Here is a 13,526-nt window from a genome sequence, read left to right on the forward strand (position 1 = left end):
GCACATCATGCTTTCAAGCCATGGGTAAGAGGGCAACTTTCATTCATGAACCCCCGTGAGGTAAGACAAGGTACGTCAAGCTTAGTGACGTTAAAAAAGCGTTTCTTGGGAGGCAACCCAAGTGTTTACTATTTTCTTAGCTTTTAGTTAAGTTTGTTTGCATGAATAATTTGTTAAGTGTTGGTGTCTTAATTTTTTTGATGCTTGTGCTGAGATTTCCTTGTGAACTTTGAATTTTAATCGTGTGTTTTCATGTGGAATTGGCGAAATTTGGTCGTTTGAGCTCTATTTCATGTTTTTCACTAGTAAAAATTGCATAATAGAGCAGGTTCTGAGTGTGTAAACATGTTCGGAAATCTTCTGCGAGCCTGCTGATTTTTCTAAGTCATCCGAGAGAAAACACAGCGGGCGTGTGGAATTTCGCTTACGCCTGGTGGTAGCTTCTTGAGCTCATCGGAGGAAGACACGGGGAGGCGTGCGGCTGCCCCTGTGAACGACCATGCGATTGTCACACGCCCGTGGGTAATTTCCGCACGGGCGTGTGAATTCCTGCAGAGTTGGGTAGATTATCCCAAGAGCACATAGGAGCGTGGACTCACCCCTGTGGGCGACCTTGTGAACTACACATGGGCGTGGGTAATTTCCATACGCCCGTGTGAAACTCTGTGGACGAGTTCTCTCCATCCAGGAAGACACGAGGGTGTGTGGGCTGCCTCCGTGAGATGGGCATGCTGGATGTCACGCCGGGTGCACGGACTCGCATGGGCATGTGGAGCACTGAGTATTCTTCTCGGATGTTCGGGAGAAGCCCACGAGGCGTCGCGGTCGCCTTGTGGGTCGGGCGCACGGGCGTGGTTATTTTTCGCACGCCCGTGTGAGATAGTTCAAAGTTAGTGAAAGTTTTTTCCCGAGAGCGCCCAGGGGCGTGCACCTACCCCTGTGAAGCTCTCCTATAGGGCGCACGGGTGTGGGTAATTACCTGCGCCCGTGTGGATGCTACGAGAACATCAAGGATGGCGAGTTCTTTTTAAAGAAGATTAGTTTCTCTCCCTCTTCACGACCTCTATTCGATGCTGGAAACACTATCACATCATTCTCTCGATTTCATAGCGCTAATTTGGTAGAATTTTACGCAAAGCAGTTCTTCATTTTCTCATCCCATCGGCGTCGGTGAGCCCTATTCATCATTTTCTTTGCCAATTCATGGTTTCCATCGATTAATCTTGTTAATAATGCTTCGTTTCTTCAATTAGAAAGATGATTGATGTTTAGAACGAAGTTAAAAGTATTTTTAAGTTGTATTTTTGGATTTTTGAAGCGCGGCCGTGCGGTTTTCACGCCCCGTGGATCCACACGGGCTTGCGGAAATTCCACATGACCGTGTGGATTACGCAGATTATTTTTATCAACTTGTTTGATCGATTTCGTTTTAAATTTTGCAGATTATGGCACCTCGATCGAAGAAGCAAGCTGATAAGAGGCCGCGTGAGTCATGCCCACGAGGCCCGAGGGCATGAGGTTTTGGCGATTCCGAGCATTAGGTTCGCTATGAGCGCTTGTCTGAGACTACGGTTCGGACGGGACTCGATTCCCTCGGACACGAGTATACTCGTGAGATCTCGACGCAGGGAGATGAATTCGCTGATGAGGTAGAGGATCTCATTTCAGCAGGTGGTTGGTGGCAGTTATTGACGATTAGAGAGCCAGCCATCCGAGAGTTTGCACTAGAGGTGCTATCATCATTCAAGTTTGACAGATCGTACGTAAGCTTCGACAATTTGAACTCCATTCAGTTCAGAGTATTTGGACACCAACATAGCTTGAGCATTACTCAGTTTTCAGTACTACTTGGCTTGTATGAGGAGGCATTTACAGATACGGAAGAGCACGCTCAGTTACTGACTAATTATCCTAGAACCTTGACCCCGCAGAGAGCTTACAGAGTGCTATGTGGTCAGGGTCAGTACGAGCCGGGGGTGTCCAAGGCCACATGCCTTTCCCAACCTGCATACAAATATTTACATGCCATCATGAGTAGGTCGGTGAATGGCCGTGGTGATAGCCGTCAGGAACTACTGTATTTGTACTCGATGGTGCAGCGCGTACCGATTCACTTAGGGCACATCATGGCAGAGTACATCAGACATCAGGGACACTATGCTAGACTGGGAGAGATCTTCTCGGGCCCCTACATTACCAGATTAGTGATGGGCATGGGTCTCTTGGATTCGATTCGTGGTGCCGAGATGACGAGTATACCTGCTCCCCTGAGTCTAAAGACGATGAGATTGATGGGTATGATCCATGGGTTCGAGACGGGGTTTTTGCTTTAGTGCTACCGGATCCGAGATAGCCGAGGATGAGGGTGATGAGTCAGGGGCATCTCGGCCGCCTCCGGAACCTCAGCCAGCACCGATGAAGACCGAGGCACCTCAAGTGGCAGAGGAACCACCCCCCGTGCGTATGTTTTCACCATCTCAAGCTTATGATCGCTTTGAGAGGCTCGAGGCGCTTTTGGGGGTGGTACGGACTGAGGTAGCGGAGGCTCTGAGCCGAGATTGCAGAGATTAGGGGCTACTGCAGACCACTCAGATACCGCAGTTCATGGCACGTTTCATTGTATTACAGCAGATCTTATAGCGAGACGTCGCCTCATCATTTGTCCTGGGGCCGAGGACTCCTCAGGCCCCCTCAGTTCCTCCAGCATCTCCATCCTCTACCCCGGCACTGGTGGACCCACCATGTGTGTCTTCACCAAGAAGCAGCCAGCGGAGACTGAGGGTGACAACGACATTTGACTTTTTAGTTCTTTTTCTTTTTATGCATTTTATTTTTAGACTTTGTTCACTCGGAAAAGGATTCTCCTTCTGAGTTTATTTTCATTTTGCATCTCGAGTTTTATTCATTGTCTATCTTTTATATATACTCGAGTTATTTTGCTTTTATTGAGTTTCACTGAACCCCCTCGTGTATGCGTGCAGATGGTCTTGTCTTCTTGGGAATTGAGACTTAGTCATGGGCACGGCCAAGGTGCTTAGGCACTTAGCCGTGTGAGCTTCACAACCCGTCACTACCCCATGGAATTAGCTTCATCAAACCCAACACTAGGAGTCAGGGGAGTATTGTTTTGATTGCTTCTCCAACACTTGCTTTTGAATGATATATATTTTGAGTGAGCTTGCATGTGTACATTGGGGACAATGTACAACTTAAGTGTGTTTGGGGGGGGGGAGTTTCATAATGCACACATTCTTTTCTATTGTTCTTGATTGATATATGCTCACATAGCTAATGGCGGTTCACCTTAGTTGCACGGATTGTATTCTGGAGTTTAGGAGAATTTCTAACATTGAATGTTTTCATGCTCTAGTTTTGCTTGAATGTCTAGGAATTTTTGCCTTATTTATACTTGTTACGCTACTCACTTATTAAACTCTTTTGGAAACTCAAGTTTGATGTTAAAGGGACTAGTTATAGTTGTTTCTTGTGTTGAGTTCCAAACTATCTCTAGTTTTATTGGTTATTTGTGCTTGTTGGGTGGAAAGAGCTACCACCTATGAAGTATGAAGCTACTCTCATAAGTCGGATTCTAGCTATGCCCTAATGAGAGAAAGAGCTATCTCATAGGATGAGTGAAAGCTACCATTCCGGTAGAAAGAGCTACCACCTCGAAAGTGTGAAAGCCACCTAAGCGGCCGCTTTGGAGAGAGCTACCTTAGAGGATGTGTGAAGCTACTACCATCTTTGAAATTGTTGTCGCTTATGTAGATAAATAAGTCCCTTTTACTTAGAACTTTGAGGAGTATACTTTTGGTTGACTTGAGTGAGTTCACACACGTACACGATTTCGGGTTTTGTATCCTTTTTTATTCAAGTTTTTAGCTAGAGCATTGATTTTTTTCGTATTTAGTGTTGAAATTTCCCTTACTTGTAGAATGCTTTCTTTGTATACTTTGGTGAACCTAAGGCCAAGTACTTTCAATATTTTCTTCATTGATGCACATAACGTTTTAATTTTTTGCTTGAGGACAAGCAAAAGCTTAAGTGTGGGGGAGTTTGATAAGTGCTTGTGCGATATGAATACGAAGCGTTCATTCCTTATGTTGAGCATTACTTTTCTCAGGTTTTTACACTAATATGTGTGTTTTTATGCTACTTTCGTGCAGGTAGGGTTGTGAAGCCGAGTATTAAGGAAAGAAGCCAATGTGCATCACAATGCACCGATTTTGGAGGAAATCTTACTAAGGTCCAAACGCGAAGACATATGTCGGATGTGAGATGCTAGAGTGTGTGCCAACCTCCTCGTATTCGAGTTTGGCAAATCCATTTGGAGGGGCACAAAGGCAATCACACTCGAGCATTCCGATTTATGCACATAGAACAAGAGCTCCACCAACTTGCCTATCATTGAAGAAGCAAGTGATCCACGACGTGAACGTGTGCCTGACAAGATCCCCTTACTTATATCCCGCAAGTGCACGGGTTTGTAGAAGTAATAATCTCGGATGAGCGGGGTCGAATCCACAGGGAGTAGGGAGTAAAGACACTTAATTCGATTCTTAGCTATGTGGAGTATCAACAATGATAAGTGTTGTAATGATTCAATTCTCAGAAATTAAAAAGCAACAAGTAAGAGAGCAAAAGTAAGAAGGAGGCAAGGCAATCGATAAAGATGGGGTACTCGGATGATGTTTCACCTAGGATAATCGCTTCAAGTGCAAGAACTCTCTATTATGCTTCCTAATCAATGCAATGGTGAGTCGTGGAAATCCTTACATACATAGTCCCAAATCTAAGGTCAACTATGCCTAACCTCTATACATGTCCTGGAGGAGAAATCGAACAATCTGAACACCTCGCACTCGTGACAGAGTTGCAATGATCTCTAGGGATTCCAAGTGATAAATCTCTTCCTAAATTTAGACCCTAACCCTTTGGTCCAAAGTGGAAGGTCCCTCAGCCACAATTAAGCCCCTAGATACTAAGATCACCTCAACGCTTCACCCATTGCAAAGCACAACCAGGCCCCTGCACTCCCTAGCCATTCACTCTGTTATGGCCACAAAGAACTCGAGGAACGGACGTAGAATCTATCACGCCGGAGGGAAGGGATGCCCCTGCACCTCCTCAACTCACCCTCTCAACCCTCTCCAACCTAGCTTTTGTCTAACGCCTGTGGTGCGTCACTCACTCACAAGGTTACCAACAAGAACTCTCAACCCTAGTGTCACTCTAGGGGAAATGTTCATACAATCAAGCATTCAAGGTTGAAACTCACAATAAACATCAATTTATTGAAAGCATAATAAAGAAGTTCAAAGAAACGAATACATCCTAGGGTTCACAATCACCCAAGTACCCACTAGGGGTTTAGCTCTCCATAGAGCTAAGTACAATCAAAGAAATAGAATGTAAAAGCAATGAATCCATAAAGAAACCCCCTCGATGGTCGTGTTGATGGTCTTGTGGAAAGTCCTCTACTCGTCGTCCAAGGATTCCTTCATTCGGTATAGGATACGCCTCGATCGAAGCTCCCTTACCAACCTTCTTCCTAATGGAATCACAATGTCGGAGCCATAGGACCTCTCCAAAACCTAGGCCAATACCCCTCGAAACCCTAGCCGAAACCCTCTCGCAAGTTAGGGAAAAGATAGAGAAAAGAATACTGAAATCGGGGCTGAAATTGGCTTTAAATAGGGTTGGAATCGGGCAACTACACGGGCGTGTATGATGTCACACTCACTGGAATTTCCACAAGGGCGTGGATAATTTCCACACGCCCGTGTGAATTCTCTGCTTTCTCCGATTTCTCGACCGTGAATGACAGGTCTGCTACAGATTTCACCGGAAATACTCCCAATTCGTGACTTTCATTGGGGGTAACTGAAACGAGCACACGCGTTACGTCGTGAATCACTTGCTTCTTCAATGATGTACATGTTGGTGGATCTCTTGTTCTTATATGCATAAGTCTGAATGCTCGAGTGTGACTGTCTTTGTGCCCCTCCAAATGAATGTGCTCACTCGAATACAAGGAGGTTGGCACACACTCTAGCATCTCACACCTGACCTATGTCTTCGCGTTTGAACCTTAGCAAGATCTCCTTCAAAATCGGTGCATTATGATCCACATTGGCCTATTTCCTTCATACTCGGCCTCACAACCCTACCTGCATAAAAGTAACATAAAAACACACATATTAATGTAAAAACCTGAGAAAAGTAATGCTCAACATAAGGAATGAACGCTTCGCATTCATATCGCACAAGCACTTATCAGTGCCCGTTTGCGTTACTCCGATGAATGTATGGATTCGAAAAGCTATTCAGTGCAGCACTCGAGCAAATGACTCGCTCACGATCGGCGAGAAAAACAGGAGTTCAAAGAATCCACACGGGCGTGTGGAAATTATCCACGCCTGTAGTCGCCCTGATTCGACCATATTTAAAGCCGAATCATCTCGATTTTTAGTATTCTTTTCTCCATTTTTTTCCCCAACTTCAGTAGAGGGCTTTCGGCTAGGGTTTTGAGGGGTATTGGCCAAGGTTTTGGAGTGGTTCTACGGCTACAACATCGTCATTCCTTAGGAAGAAGGTTGGTAGGGGAGCTTCCGTCGAGGCATATCCTATACCGGACGAGGGAATCCTTGGACAACGAGTAGAGGACTTTCTAAAAGACCATCGACACGACTATCGAGGGGGTTATGGATTCATTGCTTTTACATTCTATTTCTATTATTGTACTTAGCTCCATGGAGAGCTAAACCCCTAGTGGGTACTTGGGTATTTGTAAACCCTAGGATGTATTCGTTTCATTGAATCTCTTTATTATGCTTTCAATTAATTGATGTTTATTGTGAGTTCCAACTTTGAATGCTTGATTGTATGAACATTTCCCTAGAGTGACACTAGGGTTGAGAGTTCTCGTTGGTAATCTTGTGAGTGAGTGACACACCACGAGCGTTAGACAAAGCTAGGTTGGAGAGGGTTGAGAGGGTGAGTCGAGAGTTATAGTAGCGTCCCCTTTTCCTTCCGACGTGATAGATTCTACCTCCGTTCCTTGAGTTCTTTGTGGCAATAATAGAGTGAATGGTCTAAGGGATAAACTTCCGCTGGGGCTTAGTTACGCGTGCAACGGAGTGAAGCGTTGAGGTGATCTTAGTATCTATGGCTTAATCGTGGTTAGGGACCTTCCACCTGGACCAAAGGTTTAGGTCTATAATTAGGAAGAGATTTATCACATGGAATTCCTAGAGCTCATTGCAACTCTATGCGAGTGCGAGGTTGAGAGGTTATCCAATCTCTCCTCCGGGACATGTATAGAGTTAGGCATAGTTGACCTTAGATTTAGGACTATGTAATTAAGGATTTCCATGACTCACCATTGCATTGATTAGGAAGCATAATAGAGGGTTCTTGCACTTGAAACAATTATCCTAGGCGGAGCAATATCCGGGTACCCCATCTTTACCGATTGCCTTACCCCCTTCTTTACTTTTGCTCTCTTACTTGTTGTTTTTATTGTTGAGAATTGAATCATTGTCACACTTATCATCATTGATCTTTCACATATCTAAGAATTGAATTAAGTATTTTTATTCCCTATTCCCTGTGGATTCGATACCCGCTTATCCGGGATTATTACTTCGACAAACCCGTGCACTTGCGGGATATACGCAAGGGGACCTTGTCATTGACGCTGTACACTTGCGGACAAGCGCAATCAGTAATCTCCAAAATTCTTTCCAATCATCTAAAAATAGTTTTGCCAGGCTTATTAGCAAAGTGTAGTATTGCTTTGTTGAGGGTATACCTCCTTTAGATAACATTATTACCCTTCAAAGGTAGTGCACTCCATTAATGTTGATTCTTTTCACCCCCAAACCCCCTAATGATGATGGTGAAGATTGATATAGAGACGGCTTATGACACCTTGAGTTGGAATGCAATTCCCACTACCCTTTATAAAATGAATTTCCCTGGCTCTTGGCTTAAATGGATTCATGCTTGCATCAGTTTTGCTTCTTTTTCTTTTATTATCAACGAAAACCCCACTATCTGGATTAAGCCTTCCCGTGATCTTAGATAGGGGGATCCCATTTCTTCTTATATGTTTATCTTAGCCTCTCAAAACTTGATTGCCATTTTTAATTTTGCGATGAGAATCAACATGATTCCTGGTTTTCACTCCAGTTTAAACTATAACTGCAATCATCTTATGTATGCCGATGATTTAATCATTGTCACACAAGCATCTCAAAAATCAGCTCACAATATTAAACTTTGTTTTTCTATCTATGAAAAGTTAACTAGCAAACGTGCCAATAACAATAAATCTGAGATTTATTTTCCAGTCCACTTTAATAATAGGATTAATAAGAGTATTTGTTGTGTTCTCAATTTCAAAGACGGCTTTTATTCTTTTACTTATCTTGGTGTTTCAATTTTTCACAAGAAGCTGGCTATTTCTCATTTCTCCTTGATGGTAGATAAAATTAAAAAAAAAGGTTTTGAACTGGAATCATTCTAAAATTTCCCCTAATAGTAAAGCTACTCCCATTAACTCTTCTATTCATTCCATTCCTATCTATTATCTTTGTGTCTATCCTATTCCTGATATGATTTTGGGAAAGTTATCCAAGGTAACCAGGGGTTCTTATTGGTCTAAAGGGAGCGATCAAAATGGCATTTGATCGGTTAGTTGGAAAGATATTACACTTGATCAACCTAAGGGGGGTCTGTCAGTTAGGAATTAAAATCTTGATAAAACTTATTTGATGGCCAATCATGTCCTTGCTTATCTCAAATGCGAAGATTGCTTGTGGGTGGAAATTCTTTATTCCAAATATGGTTATATAAATATGTTGACTAGTTCCATCCCTCCTAAATGCTCTTGGTTTTTTAGGGGTTTAAGCCATACTTTTCAAAATTTTAAACCTTATCTTTGGCTTAACTCTTTTAACCCAAATTATTGTTCTTTCCTTTAAGAGCCTTGATACTTTGAAATTCATTTAGCTTTCAAACCAACTTATCTTAATATGAATTTGGAGATTCTTGATATTCTTTTAAATGATCCTATTATGGACTTATATTGGAACTTACATGCCTTACATCATATTGCAATGCCCTTTACGTGTGACACGCAAGTGCACGGGTTTGTTGAATAATAAATCCCAGGTGAGTGGGGTATCGTATCCACAAAGAGTAGGGAGTAAAAATACTTAGATTGCTACTTAACCACGTGAAAGTAAACAATGATAGTGTCGATAAAATGTACTGTGAACAAAGATAAAAGAAGCAAGAATGAGAGGCACAAGTAAGTGAGAGGTAAGACAATCGATAGAAATGGGGTACTCGGACAATGCTCCCCCTAGGATTAACATTCCAAGTGCAAGACCAACTATTATACTTCCTAATCAATGCTCAATGAGTCATGGAAATCTTTAAGCACATAGTCCCAGATCTAAGGTCAACTATGACTAACTCTACACTATGTCCCGGCAGAGAAATCGCTCAGTCTCAACACCTCATCTTGTGCAAAGTTACATGGAGTTCTAGGGAATCCAAGTGATAAACCCTCTTCCTATATATAGACCAAACCCTTTGGTCCAGCCGAAAGGCCCCTAGTTACATTTAAGCCCCAGACACTAGAGTCACTTCAACGTTTCACTCTATTGCTCGTGCAACTATGCCCCAGCGGAGTTCATCCTCTACAACTTCACTCTATTATGACCGCAAAGAACTCAAGGAAATGGAGATAGGATAAATCACACCAGAGGGGAAAGGGGACGCTCGGCTAACTCTCGACTCACCCTCTCAACCCTCTCCAATCAAGCAATGTCTAACCCTCGTAGTGTGTCACTCATCTCCTATGGTTACCAAGATGGACTTTTGATAAGTGCCTAAATGTACATATTTTAGTATATGTATTTGACACCTCTAGCATGTATTTTTATAAGAATTGATGCTCGTTTCATGCTTAATCGTGTATTATTTGCTTCGCAGGGTATGAAAGAGCCATGGAGGACACGAAGATATGATTTGGGCAAAAAAAAGAAAAAAACCATATCGCGGTATTGTAGAGTATTCACTGTAGCATATTACTATAGCAGAAGTACTGTAGTAGTGATACTGTAGCATCGACACTATAGCAAGACCATTGTAGCACCTGGATGATTTTTGAGTTAGGAATTGATCCAAGGCATACGGCCTCAATGCTGCCCTAGATTAATTCCCGAATAGATACTATAGCCAGAGAACAGAAGAGCTTGTTTGAAGGCATACTGCCTCAATGACCCCCTCACTGAGGCAGTATGGAAGCCTTATAAGTTCTTGTGTGATAAAAATGCGAAGTGTTCTTTCCTTATGATGAGCATTACTTTTATCAGGTTTTAGAGCTAATACTTGTGCATTTGTGTTACTTTCATGCATATAGGGTTGTGAAGCTAAGTATTGAGAAAAGAAGCCAAAAGTAGATTGTAATTGCATTGTTTGGTGGAATCTTGGAAGGAACAAACACGAAGACACAAGTGGGACTCCAAGATACGTGAATGTGTGCCAACCTCCATGAATTCAAGTCACTACAATGGATTGGAGGGGCACAAAGGCAGTCACATTTGCATATACCGACTCATGTATTAATGACAAGATCTTCGCTAATGAAGCTTTTAATTGAAGAAGACGTGCGATCTACGGTATAAACATGTGCCCATTTATGTTGCCTCGATGAAGAGTGTGGAAATGAGATTTCCAGAGAATCCAGCCCTATTTAAGCCGTGATTTAGCCCGATTTTGGGGATCATTTTCACCTCTTCTCTTCCACTTTTCTCCATCGTTTGAGAGGCTCTCGGCTAGGGTTTTGAGAGGCTTTTGGCATGTCTTAGGGGTGGTTTGAAGGATTCAATATTTTGATTCGCTTGGAAGAAGGTTATTGGGGGAGTTTTCGTCATCATAGATCCAGCGAGGTGTGCCCTAGGACGGACAAGGGAACTCTTGGAGAATACACAACTACTCGATAAGACCATCGACATGAACACCGAGGTGGTTTTTCTATGGATTACTTATTTTTACATTCGATTTCATTGTTGATTATAACTAGCTCCATGGAGAGTTAAACCCCTAGTGGGTACTTGGATTTGTGAACCCTAGGATGCTATTGTTTCTTTAACCTTTTATTATGTTTTCCTTTATTGATGTTTTAATTGAGTTCCAATCTTGAATGCTTGTTGAATGATTTCTCCCTTAGAGTGACACTAGGGTTGAGAGTCTATATTGGCAACCTTTGTGGATGGCTCACACGCTATGAGGGTTAGAAAAAGATAGATTTAAGAGGGTTGAGAGGGTGAGTCGAGAGGTAGCGGAGCGTCCCCTTTCCCCTTCGATTTAATTAACTCAACGTCCACGTTCCAAGAGTTCTTTGCGGTCATAGTAGAGTGAACGGGCTAAGGGATGACCTTCCATTGGGTTTTTGTTGCAAAAGCAACAGAGTGAAGCGTTGAAGTGATTTTAGCACCTAGGGCTTAATTGTGACTAGGGACCTTCCGCCTGGACCAAATGATTAGGTCTACACATAGGAATAGGGTTTATCACTTGGAATTCCTAGAGCGTCTTGCAACTGTACAAAATGCGAGGTGTTGAGATTGATCGGTTTATCCACCGGGACTTGGTGTAGAGTTAGTCATGGTTGACCTTAGATTTGGGACCATGTATCTTAGGATCTCAACGACTCATTAATGTATTAGTTAGGAAGCATAATAATTGGTTTTGCACTTGAAACGATAATCTTAGGCGGAGCAGTATCCAAGTACCCCACTTCTATCGATTGCCTTATCTCTCACCTACTTGTGCTTCTTTTTCTTGTTTCTTTTACTCTTATTTACACCACATCTTATCAACACAATCATTTTTCATCATCACTTGGTTAAATAGCAATTTAAGTATTTTTACTCCCTACTCCCTATGGATATGAAACCCCACTCACTTGGGAATTTATTACTTGACAAACCCTTGCACTTGTGGGTAACACGCAAGGGGCGTTGTCAACGCCCTCATTGAGGAAGTATGGACCCCCTCATTGAGACGGTATGGACGCTTTTGGGGGGTTTTTGAGTCTTATTTTAAGCTCATACAACCTGATATTTTTTCGGAGAGACTTACGGCTAAGAGGAGAACATATTTGGAGGATTTTGGGAGATGGGTGGGGAGGACTTTTTGGCAACCAACACTTAGGAGGAAGAAGGAGGAGAACGAAGACATCTTTAGAGATCTTAGCTTGAGGCTTGGAAGTGATCAAGAGCTTGAACTTCAAGGGGAGAGCTTCATCATCAAGGGAGGAGGAGCATTCAGCATTCATTAGGCTAGAGAAAGCGTCATTCGGCCGGCATTGTTTTTCTTCATCATCATTCGGACTAGGGAGTGCCACTTATGCATTTGCTTTGTGTTTTGCATGAGTTTGTTATACTTGTTTGTTTGATGACACACTAGACCCCCAAGGCTACCGGATGTAGGTGAACCTTGGGGGGTTCACCATGTATTTTGGATGCTAAAATTTATTTGAAATGCATTGGGTCGATTTATGTCTTGGCTCATTATTCTTCATGTCTAGAACTATAAAACGGAAAGATCCTTAGTTCTTTGTTGAGTTGTACATGTAGATGTCACCTACTCACATGTGCTAAATCATTAATGAGCTAGAAGGGGTATTCTTGGATCAACATGTCGAGAAATTAGATGTCGGTAGCCACTCCGTATCTTAAGGATAAACTTAGGTTGAGTGTATCCTTATCGCGTGATCTTCCTTTACTTAATGCAATCGTAGGAATGTGATTAGGGAGAAATCCTTGTCATTATTCGTATGGGATTATGGTTTAACCACTAAGAAATTGGGGATGAACTAACATTAAGATCCGTCGGTTTAAATCAACCTTGCTATGTTATTTTTATGCATCCATATTTCGTGATGACCCCTCATGGGGATCCTCATCCTTAGGCCTATTTATCTCATCGTTGCTCTTGTGATCTCTTTTCTTGGCTTGAAATTGTTATACTTGTGATTTATTTACGTTCTTGCACATATTAGAGTAGTATACCATGTTTAAGTTGTGAGGTTAGAAGTAAGTGATGGAGAAGTAATAGGAGCTCCTTAGCCCCATGGAATACGACTGATAAGTGATTGTGTAATAAGAATGCGAAGTGTTCTTTCCTTATGATGAGCATTACTTTTATCAGGTTTTAGCTCTAATATATGTGCATTTATATTACTTTCATGCATATAGGGTTGTGAAGTCGAATGTTAGAGAAAGAAGCCAATGTAGATCGCGAATGCACCATTTGGAGGAAATCTTGAGAAGGATCAAACGCGAAGACATAAGTCGGGTTCAAGATGCGAGAATGTGTGCCAACCTCCTCGTATTCAAGTTAGCACAATGATTTGGAGGGGCACAAAGGCAGTCACATTCAAGTATCCCGGCTTGTGCATTAATAACAAGATCTTCACCGATGAAGCCGTTGTTGAAGAAGCAAAGTTA

Source organism: Dioscorea cayenensis, chromosome 7 (genome assembly GCF_009730915.1).
Source record: "Dioscorea cayenensis subsp. rotundata cultivar TDr96_F1 chromosome 7, TDr96_F1_v2_PseudoChromosome.rev07_lg8_w22 25.fasta, whole genome shotgun sequence".
Taxonomy (NCBI): Eukaryota; Viridiplantae; Streptophyta; class Magnoliopsida; order Dioscoreales; family Dioscoreaceae; genus Dioscorea; species Dioscorea cayenensis.